Here is an 18,165-nt window from a genome sequence, read left to right as displayed (position 1 = left end):
TGTAGAGTCCTTGAGTGTAGGTAGATCTTGCTTTTCTTCCTAAACCTTGTTCACTGTAGGCGACTTTTCTCTCTTAGGGTTCATGTATCTTCAGTGAATTTAGAGGCTTGTGAGAAAGAGATGGGAGCAGACAGGAGAGGCTGTGGCGAGCCAGCCAGGAGAGGTCTTTTCAATCCAGGAGCAAACAACTTTCTGCAGACTCTCAGTTCAAACTGTACAATTCAGAAAAAACCCAGACTGCCAAGCAGGTTAGTCATGTGACTAACTGGTTTGACCACATCTGTTTGTGGATTGTATTGGAGCAGGGGATAGCTCCTTTGTTCCAAGCACTGTCTGTTAATATACAAAAATGTCTTTCCAGCCAGGGGCCTGACAACCCCTTGTCACAGGCCTTCTCTTCTTCCGAGCAACAATTTGAAATTTAATGTCCATGTGGTGAAATTAATGTGCCTCATTCTTAGCAGGTGGGGGCCTGCATGATAGGCGTGATAAATTTAGACTCTTCATCTAAAGGCAACTGATAGAACCCGCTATTTGCATGCAACTTTGTGAATGTGGAGCTTTTTCCCAATTTGGAAAGGCTGTCGTTGACTGACGCTATCGGGTGAATTTGTCTCTCTACTGCTTTATTGAGTTGGGTAAGGTCCACACAAATCCTAAAAGACCCATTTGGTTTCCTTACTGCAACCATCCCAGGGCAACAGCTAGTGGATTTTGTCACAGTCGAGATAACTCCTTGGTTTAGCATGGCATCAATTCCCTTCTTCACCTTTTCTTGGAGCAGGTGTGGGACCTTTCTCAGTGTGAACAAACATACTGGTTCTGCCTCTTTATTGAGGATAATATGGTACTCCATCTTTAATTTCCCTAAGCCCTTGAATTCTGCTGAGCTGTCTCTCCTGTCCCTTGATCTCTTCCACCCTGCATAACAGCTGTAAGGCTAGGCATGCTATTTTTTCACTAAGGACTGAACAGACTTGGTTCCTAATAATATATAGGGTTTCTGGGATCGTATTGTTTCTGTGTGTTAAGATTCTCCCACAACCTTCAACTGAATCTCTGCTAGCGTGTATAATTTTTTGTTGGTTTTTCTAAGCCTTTCTTTCCTCAGCCAAGGAGTTTGATCAGACAGTGTTACGAAAGTGCTTCCATTTTTTGTTAATCTTTTTAGGACTCATGTTTAAATGGTGGAAATGGATTCGATTTTTGGAAGGCTGAAGATTTCATAGATGCTGGACTTTGTTTTGTTACTGACAGTTCACTGAAAGGACAAATCAATCTTTACTGGATGTCACATGCCTTAAAATAAATAAATAACAGAAACCTTGGTGACCTGGGGAAGATGTGTGCAGAGAAGACATGTCAAGATTAATGAGTGGTCAGGAGGTTCTGACCTGCTGGGGCTTTGTCTCTGAAATATTGTTTTGGTTCAGTTGGGGCATTGACAGTATTTTGAAAAGCAGTTGAATATCAACCTGCCAAGAACTAAACCCCAGCTCATCTTCCCTTCATCTTTCTAAAGAGACCCTGAGAGGTCCAGTGTGTTAGCTCCTCTTTCCTCCTGCGAAACCAGAGGGTAATAGCGGAAGCTGTTGATGCCGCATTTTTCCTGGAAAGCCTACTAGACTATTTTTCGACATCTACAGGATGAACTGCTTCTGAAAAGATCCCAGTGACCCGTCTACATGTACTTGATTGCCAGACCAAAAGGGACAACTGACAACTTCCCATATCTTTTTTTCTCTTCACGAATTAGCAAGTATTTGGCCAAAGTATTCCTTTTTGTCTTTTTCTTTGTAACAGAGCTCTGCAGAGAGAATTTCTTTATTTTTTTCAGTGTGTGTGTGGGATTTAAAAAATGAACTTTCATATTTCAGTTGGTGTGTTAATGCTTTGCTTTGTTACTGGATAAATTTTGTTTTTATAATAAACTGATAATTTTGTTGTTCATTTATTCTGGGATAAAGAGTAGAGTATGTGATTGACCGAATCGGTAACTTGGTAAATATTTTTTAAATATATGTTGTGACCTGTAGAGAAGTGGGACTAGAAAAGACAGTGTACTCCTCCCACCTCGGTTGTAACAACAGGATAGAAACCACTGTGTCTGTATCTAATTTGAATGTGGTTTTATTTTCTCCCACTAAAATGTATGCTTCCTGGCAATCTTTGATTTTTCCCTGCACTTCTCCTAGGAAGGGAGTATTAATTGTTCGACCCGTCTTTATTTCCTTTATCTTTTTACCTATCTACAGTATTTGTTTTCTGCTGTGACAGATCTGCTGAAAGTGCCCCTTTCTCTTGCACTAAAACATTGAGCTTCCCGGGCTGGCCAATTTTCCCGTCGGTGCCGCTCCCAGCCACACATACTACAATTCACTGTTGCTGCCTGTATGTGTCTTTCCCACCTCTTGGGCTTTCTGGCGCCATTACCTTCTGCCTTCTTAATGGACACAACTGATTCCATTACTTTTGAGGCTGGACTCCCCCAACCTCCCCGACCTAGTAGTCAATTACTCTTCCATACTTCTGCCTGCCTGTTCAATAAAATGGCTTTTTTCAAAGTCAAATCTTCTTTCGACTGAAGCTGGTTTGACAGCGCTTTGTCTATAACCCCGACTACTATTCTGTCCCGAATCAGTTCATCTTGCAGACTACTATAGTCTTAATCCTGCGCTACTTTATACTGATCATTAATAAATGAATCAATAAATGAAAATACCTGACTTTCTGGGTGCATCTGTTGAACTTAGCTCTTTCCACGATTAAATTTTTCCTGATCTGAAAGCATCCTTCTAATGCTTTAATCACCTTGCCATATGGGGTTTCTTTATTATCGATTCCCAGGGTGGTCAGAACATCGTCCACACTATCTCCCATGGCTTAACCAAAACACTGACCTGTTCTTTGTCAAATCGTTCTGTTAACCCTGACGCGGAATGGTACTTGTCGAATCTTCGAATCCATCACGGCCACGCTTCGGCCTGATTGGGCCCCGCCGCTCGCTCGAAGCTTTCCGGTAATGGTATCGATTTTTCTATGTTTCTTCGAAGTCTTCGATCGCTTCGGTTTTCTTATGCTGGAAAAGTCATTTTTACCACTGCCATCATGTACTATCTTGTCAGTTTGCGATTAGTACTGAATGAGGAAAATAGACTCCTGGACAAAGTAGCAGGAGTTTATTTACAGGGATCTTCATACTAGGATTTCTACATGAACACTGAGCAGCACAAGGTTTGTGACATCACATCCTGTGATGATGCTTAAGGTCTATATACATAATATACCCAGCAACAGCTTATGTACATTGTACTACACTTAGAACAAAGAATACCTTCAAAGCTAAGAGCTGTCAATTGTACCCATGCTAAATCCATCCTGAAACCTTCCTCAATTGAATGAGTTTTTCTGAAACAAAGAAGGTGTGAAGTAGCCACAACCTGGACCACTGTCGGTCACTACAGGGAAGAAAATACCTGTCTCCCAGCAGAGGCAAGATGTAACAACTTTTTACCTTAACAAGGCAGCCCTAGAGAGAGAGAGACACACACACACCCAGTTTGAGTTAGCAAGGTTGCAAGCCCAAAATGAAAATGCCACCAACCACTCAAACTTATCCCCAATTCAGAGCAAAACTTTGATGTATTGAGACACTCAAGACTAGTGTCAAAATTTAATGAGGAGGAGGAGGTTGAGTCATATTTTATCTCATTTGAGAAAATAGCAACCAGGCTAAAATGGCCAAAAGAATTTTGGATTCTCCTCTTACAAGGCAAGTTGGTGGGTAGAGCTCATGAAGCTTTTTCCTTGTTATCAGAAGAGAGTTCCTCTGACCATGAACAAATTAAAACTGCAATTCTAAATGCAAATGAGCTTGTACCTGACGCATATAGACAGAAATTCAGGCACACTAGGAAAAGGTCCACACAAACTTACACAAGTTCAAAAAAATGAAACATATGGCTTTTGATCATTGGATACGATCTCTCAAGCTAGAACCCTCACATGAAAATTTGAGTGAAGTGATGTTGCTTGAAGAATTTAAAAATAGCATCCCAGTTAGTATAAAGGCCCACCTTGAAGAACAAAGAGTTACAAGAGTAAAAGAAGCAGCAAAAATGGCCACAATTGTGGGTTAATCCACAAATCCCTAACTCGGTATAAATTTGGGTCTAGTAACTTACAAGCTAGGGAGAGATCGAAGGAATGCAGAGGAAGCAGAAGTAGTCTTGAAAGAAAAGGAGAGTAGGGAAGAAAAATAAGACCAGTCACCAACTTTTAAACGAGGAAACCCAGGTGATAAACCAATAGCGGTCTGCCCAAAGTATTTCCGGTGTGGCAAATCTGGGCACGTCCAAGCAAACTGTTGGTATTGCAAATAACCAACAGGATGCGCTGCAGTCAAGCCTGTGTCTGCAGCTTTGAAAATGGTAAGCCTGTGTTCTAAAAATAACTGAAGAACAGAACACATACCAGAACTTTTTATGAAAAGGAAAAATGACTCCTTTTGTATCCCAGGCACAGGCAAGGAGATAACCATCCTCAGGGTTACTAGTTGTTTTCAAACACTACTGGCCGCCAGGTTTACAGAAATACCACCCAAAAGCAGAACAAATACCACGGTATTGGTAAAAGGGCTTACTGGCAAATGCTTAAAGTTACCCTTAATTAAAGTTTACCTGCAGAGTAAGTTCGTCACTGGTGTAGCGACAGTCAGGATCATTCTGAGCTTACCAATGCAGGGAGTCGACCTATTGCTGGGCAATGACTTGGCAGGAAGCGCAGTATTGTACCCAGAGGGTCCAGGACAGTCCACGGAGACTGAGAAACTGAGGGGAACAAACAAAACACTATACAGCTGCAAAGGGCTGAGAATGTCCCCAAAAACCCATGGGGGTGGGGGTGAGTGGTGGGGGGGTGGGGGTGGTGGGTAGACAGTGGCAATACGGCCAGTGGAATTTAAAAATGCCCAGACAGAGCCAGTAGAATTTAAAAAGGCCAAGATAGAGCCAGGAAAATTTAAAGGAGCTAAGAGGCGGGGAGGCGGTGGCATACTGGTATGTCACTGGACTAGTAACCCAGAGACCCAGGTGTTGCTCTGGGGACATGGGTTCGAATCCCACCACAGCAGAAGGTGGAATTTGAATTCAATTAATAAAAAATCTGGAATTTAAAGCTAGTCTAATGATGGCCAGGAAACCATTGTTGATTGTTGTAAAAACCCATCTGGTTCACGAATGTCCTTTAGGGAAGGAAATCTGCTGTCCTTACCTGGTCTGGCCTACATGTGACTCCAGATCCACAGCAATGTGGTTGACTCTTAACTGCCCTCAAAATGGCCTTGCAAGCCACTCAGTTTAAGGGCAATTAGGGATAGGCAATAAATGCTGGCCTGGCCTCCGACGCCCACATCCCATGAAAAAAAAAGATAAAAGCAGCAAAGGTTGAAGTAAAAGCACCAGAGATATGGTTAGATTAAACTTTTTTTAAAGGTTTAAATAGGGACAAGGTATGTTCCCAAAAAGGCAAGCCAAGAGTGAGGGAGATGCCTCACCTAGCTGGAGTGCCACAGGGGAGTGCAGTGGAAGCTGGACAACCACCTGTGGGCAGTCGTGTCCCAGAGGATATGGGGCAGGTTAGGGAAAAACGTATCCCTGAAGCAAAAGGAAAAGGAGATGTAAAATACCTTAAAGTAAACAACACTTGTGAAAATCACAAGAAAACTAAAAGTGAGGTCAGTGTGGATCTACCCATTGAAGAATCAAACCATCAGTTTCCACATCCAAAGCTAATCAAATCCAGCAATTTAGATTCAGAACTCAGCAAGAACAAGGGGCAAGAGGAAATCCCACATGCCTCACAGGGCTGAAAAGCAATTTATCGCTATTATTACCTAGAGATAAGAACTATCAATGTGCCAGAACCTGAATTGTTAAAGCCATGTATTTTGGAAGCAATAATTAAGGCATTGAAGCTTTTATAGACAGGCAAAGTTGCAAGAAATCCAGGAAAATGCAGTAATGGAAATCTGTATATTACAAGCTTCACCAACAACCACATGCTTATTGAGATTAGCATTCCCGAAGTACGACAAACTGATGCTAGCAAAACTACAACCCATTTTGACGAAATGTAACCAAAAGAAATGAAATTTTTAAGGGTTCCTTATCCAAAGGAACAATAATGAAAAAAGACTCCTAACTTGAATAAGAAATGGCTGTCATAGGCAATGCCAGCAGTAGTAATTGTAAGACTGAGTTGTGCATGAATGTGTGCAGCGGTGTGACCCTTTATCTTCTTTATTTCTAAAAAAAAAACATTAAAACATGAAATCCAAGGAATTTCATTTTTGGGGGAGGTGTCACACTTACAAGAAGTGCAACAATAAAAAAAGACTAAAACTGAAGAGTTCTAAAAATTGACTTTGCCTTTTCAAGAAAATGTTCAATGATGCAAATAATGACCACATGTGTATTCAAATATTGCCACACTGCCTGTTTAGGGGCTGGGAGAAAATCCAGCAAGCCAGAAGGGATCTGCCCTGCTGTAGAATTCTACATCTATACTTATGGAGTAGTGAATTAGAAGTGATCCACTGTCTTCAACTAAACTTTCAACCAAGCGAGAAACCTACAAATACCGCAGGCCTGCAACCAACGAGAACTTGATTTCTGAGAGAATTCAACAGGTTTACCTTGACCCCCAAAACATACCCCACTTACAACTGCTTACCCCTTTTCCTCTTTATCTGTCTCTTATGTGTGTGAATGTACGCGTGAGTGAATGTGTGAGTGGATGAGGTTGCGACAATTTCAGGTTAAATGTATTGATGAATAAGTAATTGATTTTCTGTTCTAAACCTACAAGAAAACCTGTCACTGTCTGTTTATTTGACAAATAAAACAAAAAGGGGTTGAATCCTGATAATAAAAATACTTGCTGCGGTCAGGTGGGAGTTGAACTGTGGGAATCACCAAAAGCCCTCACCACGTGGCCGTATCAAAGCACAACCATGTTTCAAGAGAAAATCAGCTGGCATATAGGCGTCTGAAGGCAACGGTACAAAAAAAAACCATGACATAAAGAACAAATGGTGGTTGGAAAAAGCACGGGAGATTCAACAGCTTGGGGGCAACCTTGACATGCATGGATTCTTCAGTGCTGTTGAGTCCATCTACATTCCCAAACACTCAAGGACCCATCCCGCTGAGAGCTAAGGACAGAGGAGAGCTCATCATAGACAGAGAGGCAGTCAGCGCCTGCTGGAGGGAGCATTTTGAAGAGCTCCTTAGTTAAGACTTTGTCTTTGACCCAAGTGTCTTTGACGCCATCTGTCAGTACACTACGTGGCTCAGCCTAGCACTACCCGGACCAGAATGAAGTTGGAAAAGCCATCCATCAGCTGAAAAACAACAAGGCCTCTGGGATTAGATGGAATTCCTGCTGAAATCGTGAAACACAGCGGTGATATACTCCTAGCGCAATTGTACCACCTCGTATTTCTTATCTGGAAAGAGGAGCACATGCCAGGGGATCTCAGGGATTGTAATTGTGACCATTTTCAAGAGACAAATCCAATTGCTGTAATTACAGAGGAGTCTCCCTGCTGTCTGCCACAGAGAAGATTATCACAAGGATTCCTCTCAACTGCCTCCTTCCACTGGCCAAAGAACTCGTCCAGAGTCGCAATGCGGATTTTGGCCACTGAGTGGCACTACAGATATGATCTGCACAGCGCAGCAAATCCACAGCTCTTAAGTGCGTATTGATTAAACAACTTTGGAGTCAGACAGAATCATGGTTAAGCACAACATTCAAATCCCCAAATCTTTTGCCTTTCTTACGGTCCTCAAACCAGACAAGAAGATTGGTGACCAAAATAAAAGCAAAATACTGTGAATGCGGAAATCTGAAATAAAAGCAGAAAGTGCTGGAAATACTCAGCAGGTCTGGCAGCATCTGTGGAGAAAGAAACAGAGTAAATGTTTCAAGTAGATGCTAGAGGGAGTGGGGACTACTATGCTGTTATCAGGATGGGGGTGACAATGATATTTGTTGCCTGCTTCTCATTGCCCTGAGAATATTGTGATGGGCTTTTTGGTACAAAAAGGCTAATGGATTGCTGGCCTTTCTCTCAAGAGAGCTGGATTATAAAACTGAGATTGACAGATCTTTGTTAGGCAAGTGCTTTAAAGATTAAGGAACCAAGATAGAGTTCAGATTCAGATCAGCCATGGTCTAATTGAATGGCAGAACAGGCTAGATGGACTGAATAATCTACCCCTTTTCCTCTGTTCTTGTGTAGCTGGTGCTCTTGTTGCGATGATGGTACTCCCAAAGTCCTTAAGTATAGAATTCCAGGACATTTATCCAACAACAATGAAGGACTATTAATATATATCCAAGTCAGGATGGTCTGTGACTTGGAGGAGAGTGTGTTATATGGCATGACAGGCTCACTTAGCCTATTGAAGTATTGGAAATGACATCTAGTGACTGCGCCCACGCACTAAAGCTAATAGCTGTGACTCTGAGGGCTGACAGATGTAAGTGCAACACCTGTGGCATGCCTATGATCATGCATTATCCAGCTGGGATGCTATGTGTCACCTTTACTGGGGTGAGTGAGACACTCATCTTGACCATTCTGGTTAAATCATTATATTTCTTCCCCTGCATTTTGTTTCTGATCTTTTTGTTTTGGAGTTGACACTAACAGGTTCATGTAGCTCCCAGTGGCCGCAAATGATCTCTTTCACTGTGTGCCAAATAATCTTGCCCTCATGACAACCAGCAATGTATTCGTCTCAACTTCACTGAAGTTGGAAGCTCGGTTCCCAACCGGTCTTCTGGCTGCCATGACTTCTAAGCTTCTAATACTGTAATTGCTGCTGCTTTTTTTTAAAGTTGCTACAGGCCTTTAACTTCCATAATATTGACAATTTCCATCCTTACCCTGACTCACTCATTTATTCTCATTCACTGACAGTTATTCAGCAATGATCTGACCCTGGAAAATATGCAGGGGTCAGCAGCGAGGTCAATGGATAGCCAAAGGTGCATGCCCACTGCATGCCATCAGTGCAAGCACAAATTGAGAAGTCCAGACCCATCTATCCCTGGTCATTTATTTGTTTTGAGCCCTTTAAACCTAGCAAGGGAATTGTTTGTCCTGTTTGTCACTTTATTTTTATTTTAGAGATACAGCACTGAAACAGGCCCTTTGGCCCACCGAGTCTGTGCCAACCAACAACCACCCATTTATACTAACCCTGTAGTAATCCCATATTCCCTACCATCTACCTATACTAGGGGCAATTTACAATGGCCAACTTACCTATCAACCTGCAAGTCTTTGGCGGTGGGAGGAAACCAGAGCACCCGGCGAAAACCCACGCGGTCACAGGGAGAACTTGCAGACTCCGCACAGGCAGTACCCAGAATCGAACCCGGGTCCCTGGAGCTGTGAGTTTGCAGTGCTTACCACTGAGCCACTTGGTGCCACCATCTCTGTAAATTAACTGTTCAGAATCCATAGAAGGAGGTGGAGACAGCTTGTGGCTGCCGCTGACCATTACTTTCACTGGCCCTAATAACCTTATGGTGTATGATAGCCGATAGTGCTGTAGCAGCAGATGCATATCTCTGCATCTGACTAATTTCCTGAAGTCAGAATAATACTTTTGTTTGCACATTTTCTACCTGCACATTTCTATGTGTAAGATTTGATAATATAGGGGTGTTTTATACCCCCTTCTAAAGTGGAACATACTTGGCAGCACAAAGCTTGTTATGAATCGACTTTATTGAGATAAAAGGTAAGGACAAGTTTGCTAAGTTTTCAGATAAACCGTAGGCACAAATTCAGGCTGTAATTAACAGTCTAACACAGATACTACCTGCATTAGAGATGGGATAGCAGAGCACACAACTAGTTTCTTTTGTATAGCGGTCTTCAAGTTTCCCTTGTCAGTCTCTCTCTCGTCTCTTGTTATTGTTGTTCTCTACCGTCAAAGTCTAGAATTCTTTTATCTTGGCAGCTTTCCAGTTAACCCTCCCCTCTCCCAATTAGTGATTAGTCTTGTATTCAAGGATGCCTTTCTTAACCAACCAAGGATCATTTTGTAATGGTTGCTAAATTTTCAGATTTATGCAAGTAGTCCCCCTTTGTGTTGACTACTTTATCTCAATACTTTTACATTTCGAGGATGCCTTTCTCACTACAAGACCCATCTACGCAGAAGCTGTTTTCACTGTCTGCTCTCAAAGTCTCACCCTTTTGCTGCAAGTAAGCATTTTAAAACTTGGCATAATCTCCCAGGATCCCTCTGCCTTGATATCTTGTCCATACTGTGCCTTATTTCCTAAGTTTTTCCACTTTATCATCCTACAAAGAAGAATTCTAATAAAGCTAAATGTTAGTTTATGATAACAAGTTAGTTGTTAGTTTATAATAGCTGAATTTTAACAATTAGAACACTAGGTAGTAACTTTTAGTAACTTAATAATCTTAAAAATGCTTTGAATTAAATCAGTTTTAAAGTATAGCTACAATTAACATGACTGAAATAGTATTACATTGTATAGCTGTGAGCTGATTGCAATCAAGAGAATTGTTCTTTTACTAGTAATAACTAGCTCTATTATAAGAAACTAAACTATAGAAAACAGCTTTTAACATCTGTTTTTTTCTCAGAGAAAGGCATGAAAAACTCTCTTCAGATTACAATATCCTGTTAGCAGAGAAAAAAACTTTTTCACAGGACCTAAGTAACAGAAAAGCAGAAATTAAAGACCTCCAAAAGAAACTTGAAGTAGGTAACGTAATTAGGCAAGCAATTTATAGCATCTGCAAGCTTTTGTGGCATTATAACATTTTATAAAGCTAGACAATGAGCTCTATATATGATTTCTGCATATTTTTTTAAAAACATGTCTCAGGAGAGGCTGTGTGAGGCCAGGGCCACTTAAAGCCAGCTTGCACCTCTTAAACTGTGGCTGGAGCAGGTGGTAGGTGTCATTATGGAACTCTTTCTGACATGGAAAATGACTTAATAATGGTACAACTTGGGAGCGCGGGGTCTCCAAGATTTTGCACTGCTGCACTGAAGGCCTTGGTTGTGCAGGTGCAGAGGAGGAGAGATGTGCTTTATCCACAAGGGACAGGACTTCTCCAGCCAACCTTTAAGAAGGCAGTGGGACCTCATCGTCATGGTGATGAATGCCAGGAGTCAAGCCTCAAGGACCTAGATGCAGGGCCGCAAAATGTTGAATAACATTATTGACCATGAGTGATCAAGGTTGGTGAACGTATCTTCAAATGACACCCTGCCAACTGCACCATTAGCCTCAGCCACTACTCAATGCACAACACCCCTATCACTCACCTACCAACAATCTCTATTAATCAGGACTCTTACCTAACCCTTGTAGCTTCACTTCATCCTCACACTTAGCACTGCTGCAATGCCTCACACTCATCTCTCAAAGCATGCACACTCTGCCAGCTATTCAAACATGACAACCACGATTCTATGACATCATCCAAACAGATTGCATCGCATTCACTAACACACTTTTCTCTGTCTTGCAGGACAAAGTGACATATAGCCGGAGGCAGGGGGTGAAAATTGGATGGGGACAGGCATGTGCTTGTCCACATGGAGAAGATGGTGCTCACTGTCATTGGAGCAGCCATTGCTGAGGCCAAGGATGAAACATTAGAAGATGACAGTATCCTCAAACCTAATCCTCCTTCTCACATCCCACTTCCCTTTCATCCCACAACCTCTTCTCATTTATAAGCTGCAGATGATGTATGTATGCAACTCTTAATTCACCTGCCTTCTCTTATTACAAATCTACTCTTATGCCAATCTCATTTCAGATACCCAAGGACAGCAACCTGGCCACACAATCGTAGAAAAACAAGAAGCCAGTGATAATACGAACATAGAAGCAGGATTAGGCCATTCAGCCCATCGAGCCTGCTCCGCCATTCAATACGACCATGGCTCATTATCCACTTCAATGCCTTTTCCCCACACTATCGCCATATCCCTTTATGTCATTGGTATTTAGAAGTCTGTCAATCTCTGCTTTTAACAGACTCAATGACTGAGCTTCCACAGCCGTCTGGGGTAGAGAATTCCAAAGATTCACAACCCTCTGAATAAAGAAATTTCTCTTCATCTCTGTCCTAAGTGACTTTCCCCTTATTTTGAAATTGTGTCCCCTGGTTCTATATGGCCCAACCAGGGGAAACATCTTTCCGGCACCTACCCTGTCTATCCCTTTAAGTATTTAGTAGGTTTCAATGAGATCACCTTTCATTCTTCGAAACTCTAGCAAATACAGGCCCAGTTTCTCCAATCTCTGTTCATAGGACAATCCTGCCATCCCAGGAACAAGTCTGGTGAACCTTCGTTGCACTTCCTCTATGACAATAATATCCTTCCTAAGGTAAGGGGACCAAAACTGAGCACTGTATTCCAGGTGCAGTCTAACCAAGGTTCTATACAATTGAAACAAGACTTTGCTGCTCCTGTACTCAAATCCTCTTACGATAAAGGCCGGCATACCATTAGCCTTCTTAATTGCACCTGCATGCTAGCTTTCAGTGACTTATTAAAAAGGACATCCATTTACGAAATACTCTGCACATCTATTCCTCCTACCAAAGTGGATAACTTTGAATTTTTCCACATTCTATTCCATCTGCCACATTCTTGGCTACTCATTAAGTCTGTCCAAACCCCCTGAAGCCGCTTTGCATCTCCCTCACAACACACATTCCCACCTAGTTTTGTGTCAACCACAAACTTTGAAATATTACATTTGGTCCCCACATCCAAATCATTGATATATATTGTGAACAGCTGGGGCCCAAGTACTGATCTTTGCGGCACCCCACTAGTCACAGCTTGCCAATGTGAGAATGACCTGTTTATTCCTACTCTTTGTTTTCTGCCTGTTAACCAATCCTTAATCCCTGCCAGTGTATTACCTCCTATCTCATGTACTTTAATTTTGCTAACCAACATCCAGTGAGGGACTTTATCAAAAGCCTTCTGAAAATCCAAGTATACTATGTCTACCGACTCCCCTTTATCAACTCTGTTAGGGACATCCTCAAAAAACTCCAACAGGTTCATCAAACATTATTTCCCATTCATAAATCCATGTTGACTATGCACAATCACATCATTCTTATTCAAGTCTCCATTTATGACATCCTTTAGAAGAGATTCTAGCATTTTCCCTACTACTGTTGTAAGGCTAACAGTTCTGTAGTTCCCTTTTTTCTCTCTCCCTTCCTTCTGAAATAGTTGGGTGACATTTGCTACCTTCCAATCTGCAGGAACCATTCCAGAAACTGTAGAATTTTGGAAGATGATCACCAATGCATCCACCATCTCCATAGCTACCTCTTTCAACACTCTGGCATGTAGAATCCCCAGAGGTCCTGGGGACTTATCAACCTCCAGCGCCATTAATTTCTCCAATAGAACCTTCTTACTAATACTAATTTCCTTTAACTCCTCATTCCCCCTACTCTGATGGATCTCTAATTCTGAGAGAGTTCTTGTATCTTCCTCATTGAAGACCGACACAAAGTAATCATTTAGCTTCTCTGCCATTTCTCTGTTCTCCATTATAAGTCCTCCTGACTCTGCCTGTAATGCGCATTTGCCTTAGCCAAATGTTTCCTTTTTACATACCTATAGAAGCTTTTACAGTTCACTTTTATGTATATGCTAGTTTACATTCATATTCTATTCTCCCTTTATAAGTTTCTTGGTTTTCCTTTGCTGTATTCTAAAATTCTCCCAATCCTCAGGTTTACTACTATTTCTGGCAACTTTCTAGGCCTTTTCTTTTAATCTTATACAATCCTTAAGTTCCTTTGCTAGCCATGGTTGACTGCCTTTACTTTTGGGGTTTTGTGCCTTGAAGGAATGTATAGTTGCTGTAAACTATGTAATAATTATTTAAAGACTATCCATTGCCTATCCATTACTGTCATACCTTTTAATGTATTTTCCCAATCCACCTCAGCCAATTTGCTCCTCATACCTTCATAATTTCCTCAAATTTAACACCCTGGCTTCAGACTGAACTACCTCACTTTCAAACATAATGTAAAATTCTATCATATCATGGTCACTCATCCCTAAAGGTTCTTTTACAACAAGATTATTAATTCGCCCTTTCTCATTACAAAATACTACATCTAAAATAGCTTGTTCTCTAGTCAGTTCCTCAACATACTGCTCTCGCAAATCATCCCTTATACACTTCAGAAACTCGTCCTCCGCAGCAATGGTGCTCATTAAGTTTACCCAGGGCTATGTGCAAATTGAAGTCACCCATGATTAATGTATTACCCATGCTACATGCTTTTCTAATCTGATTAATACCATGCCCTACACTACCATTACTATTTGCAGGCCTATAAACAACTCCTACCAATGTTTGCTGCCCCTTGCTGTTTGTTAGCTGCTTCCAAACAGATTCCGCACTTTAATAAAAGCAAAATACTGCAGATGCTGGAAATCTGAAATAAAAGCAAAAAGTGTTGGAAATACTCAGCAGGTCTGGCAGCATCTGTGGAGAGAGAAGCAGAATTAACGTTTCAGGTCAGTGACCTTTCATCAGAACAGTTCTGCCAAGTATGGCAGGACTCCTTCAGAGTGGTCTAGGCAGCATGAATGTTGTTTCAACATGCCAGTTGTCTGCTCTATCACCTTTTCTTTGGCAGCAAGGCTACTGTTTTCTCCATGTGTGCGCATCGGAGTCATGAGCCATGTCATCAGCAGATAGCCCTTATCGCCCAGTAGCTACCCGCTGCTTTGTCCTGGTGTCTCAAATGCGGATAGCACAGTGGACTGCTGCAGAATGAAGGCATCATGACAGCTGCCAGGATACCAGGTACTAACCTGCATGATTCTCTGTGTATGATCGTACACCAGCTGGACGTTGTGGAGGCGAATCCCTTTCAGTTGCAGTACATCTCAGAGTTGATATACGGCATCTGCAAAGCAGCGTGCATGCAGTCAGTGACACCCTACACCATGGAGAACATTGCAATCCTCACGAAGCTGTGTGCTGCCTCCGTCACCTGCTCTCTGGTGAAAAAGAATGAAATGTAGTCAGCTCTTTTTGAATAGAGTCAGACCTTCCTTACACAAGAGTGGATGGAAAATTGCAAGACATAGCAAATAGCTCCAGCTCCAGTCAGGAAGGAACCCGACACATAAAAGTTTGTGGCTATGGTCACCTACACAGCCACTGTAATGTGGTCCTTGCCTTGCTCTAGGTTACAGTTGTGGTTACAGCAAGTGGGAGATTTCAGTGAGTCAGAGACATCTGACTCACTGTTCCTTGCTGAGTTCAATTAGGAGGTATTGCTCCCTGAACACTATTGGTCAATATGTCTTCCTGCTTAGCGCCCTTCTCCCGCTCTTCCTCCTCCATCTCTAGAAGCTTGTCCTGCTCTGTGTTGCCTCAGTTTATTCTCCCAGTCATGCTGTATTCCATGGGGACTGCCTACAACAGCACCCATGTCAGGAGCAAATGGTTTGTGCAGAAGCCTGCAGTTTTTCAGCACCTGACACGCAACTTCCTGTAAGGAACTTTAAAGACCTCTAGAAGCACCAAACATGTGTACAATCATAGCAATATCCAGGAAAAATCAATCAGCAACTAACGTGACAGTCATTTGTGATCCCTTTAAATAACACTGGTGGAATGTCCTTCTTGCTGCTGAACAAGAGAGGGTGTTAGCTGAATCATTGAGCTCCAAAATGGCATCATTGCAGCATTATATGCTGATTGACATCATGAACTGCCTACTCTGCATACTTTTGTCAGATGTTCACTGTGCGCACAAACATCCTCACCAATCTGACGTCCAGAGCAACTTGCACCAAAAGTGTGCACTTGCACTAGAACTGTACTTGTACACAGGGAAGCCATTTTTGACCTCTAAAGCCTCTTGTAGCACCCTGAATTTTGTGACGATAAAGAGGGTTAAATTGAGCTCTCTATTGCCAGTCATTTAGATGTTACATGACAATCTAACACTCAAAAATGGGGTCCTTGATGAGTGTGCATACTTCCTGTGGAAAGTACACAGGACACTATCTCAGCAAAGGGACTTGCGTGCAGCAGTAGAGCAGGCAGATTATGACATCAATCAGTTTCAAACTCTACACTGCAGCCAATGCCCTGTTGCACAGCTAAACACGATGTTAAATGGAATGAAGGGTCCCCACTAACACTATTTAAAGGGATTATGAACTACTTACAGGTTAGTTGCTGGACTATTTCCTTTATGTGTTTTTGGAGCTGTCCTGCAAGATTGAATTGTCTATATGGAGTGGTCTGGCTAGCGCTGAAGTACTTTTCTGTTCATTTATAAGCTTGTGCTGTAACAAGTTGCTTCCTGACATGGGTGACCTGGTCGGCTTTCCTCTAGAAATTGAGAATTATTGGGAGAATGGAGAGCTCACATAGAACAGAACAAGCTGCTAGAAGAGGGAGACAGACTCTCAGCAAGAGGCCAGGGTCTTGAGGGAGCAATTCTCTTGCCTCAACCTCAGCAAGGACCAATACATGAGCTGTCTTCACTTCACAGAAGAGGTTGTGACTGAAATCTGCCATCTCCTTCAGTCACAACTGCAACCTCAAAATAGGGCAAGGACAGCACTGGATGTGGCTGTCATGCTTGAATAGTTGCAAGTGTGTGTGAGCTGTGAGTGTGGGTTTGAAGCTTGAAACAATGCTAAGTATGTGAGGGTGAGGTAAAGCATATGAATTGAAGGGTTGAGCATTGATTGTGGGTAGGTTGGTGATGCAGGTGTAGTGAATTGAGCAGTGGATGAGGCTAGTGGTGCAGTTAGAAGGATATGCCATTTAAAGATGAACTCACTTACTGTGACAACTTATGTTAGATCATTAAACTTCTTCCTGTACTGCATCCATGCTCTTGGAGCAACACTCCCAAGCATTGATCTCCACTGTTAGGTCTTCCCCTGTCTCCTGAACATATGGCTGAAGTACTGCCTGCCTCCCTGAAGATGCAGGATCTTTCGCCTTCTTTCCATGTCTTGCACGAAGACCTCCCGTGCATTGTCAGAAAACCTTGGTGCTCAGTCTCTCATCATTTCTCAAAACATCATCGCCCAGATTCACTTTTTAAAAAAACTTCCACTATTTCTTGTAGACACTGTGTAGCTCCCCTTTGATAGTTGCATGTTGCCTTTAACTGGTGCTAGCTACTCAGGGCTCCTGTTGATGCGTGCAGACCATAAATAGCTCAGGTCGCACTGGCTGCACAGAGAAATCATTTAAAACAATAGGCAGCACCAACTTAATGTGCTGCCTGCAACGCAATGAATGGGCACAGATTAATCACATACTGCAATCTCATACCCGCTTTTTGGAGGTTAGCTAATTTAACCCCCATTGTATCAACATTTCACAGGTTGGCAGGATACAACTTGAAATTTTTGAACCATACCATTATCCCCAATGTTGCAATCCTTGAAGAATTAGGTTTCCAATGCTCATAGTGCAGAGACACACCATGCAAAATTTTGCATATTTATTTGTTAATAATGGCACTGAAGTAATATTAGATTACAAGAGTAATTTAATTACATTGATGCCAATCCAGTTAATTTCTCTCAGTTTGTAGATTACATTTTCAGCGTTTTCCTTCCCCCTTCTTCTCTAACTCCTGAGCCTTATGTCCTTACATAACATCAACTTGTTAATTTGCTCCCCCATCTATACTCACTCTCTCAAGATTTTGATCACTGACGTGAACATCTATAATCACGTCCGAGCTCCCTCAACTCTCTCTGCCTTCCACCAATTTTCCCCCTTCAAACCCCGATCTTCCTCACCAATAGGGACAGGTGGGGATGTGGTAGGAATATGGGATTAGTGTAGGATTAGTATAGATGGGTGGTTGATGGTCGGCACAGACTCGGTGGGCCGAAGGGCCTGTTTCAGTGCTGTATCTCTAAACTAAACTAAATACTCTAATTCCCAACTTTTCCTTCTTTACCTCTCCATCCATCACAACCTTCACCAAGTCTCCCACCGCACATTTCTCCCAAGTCAGTAGTCGCCCTCAGCATTGTAAAGCATGAGGGC

The sequence above is a fragment of the Heterodontus francisci genome, chromosome 25 (assembly GCF_036365525.1).
Source record: "Heterodontus francisci isolate sHetFra1 chromosome 25, sHetFra1.hap1, whole genome shotgun sequence".
In the NCBI taxonomy this organism is placed as follows: Eukaryota; Metazoa; Chordata; class Chondrichthyes; order Heterodontiformes; family Heterodontidae; genus Heterodontus; species Heterodontus francisci.
The sequence above is the reverse complement of the archived record's forward strand: the minus strand, read 5'-3'. Positions refer to the sequence as shown.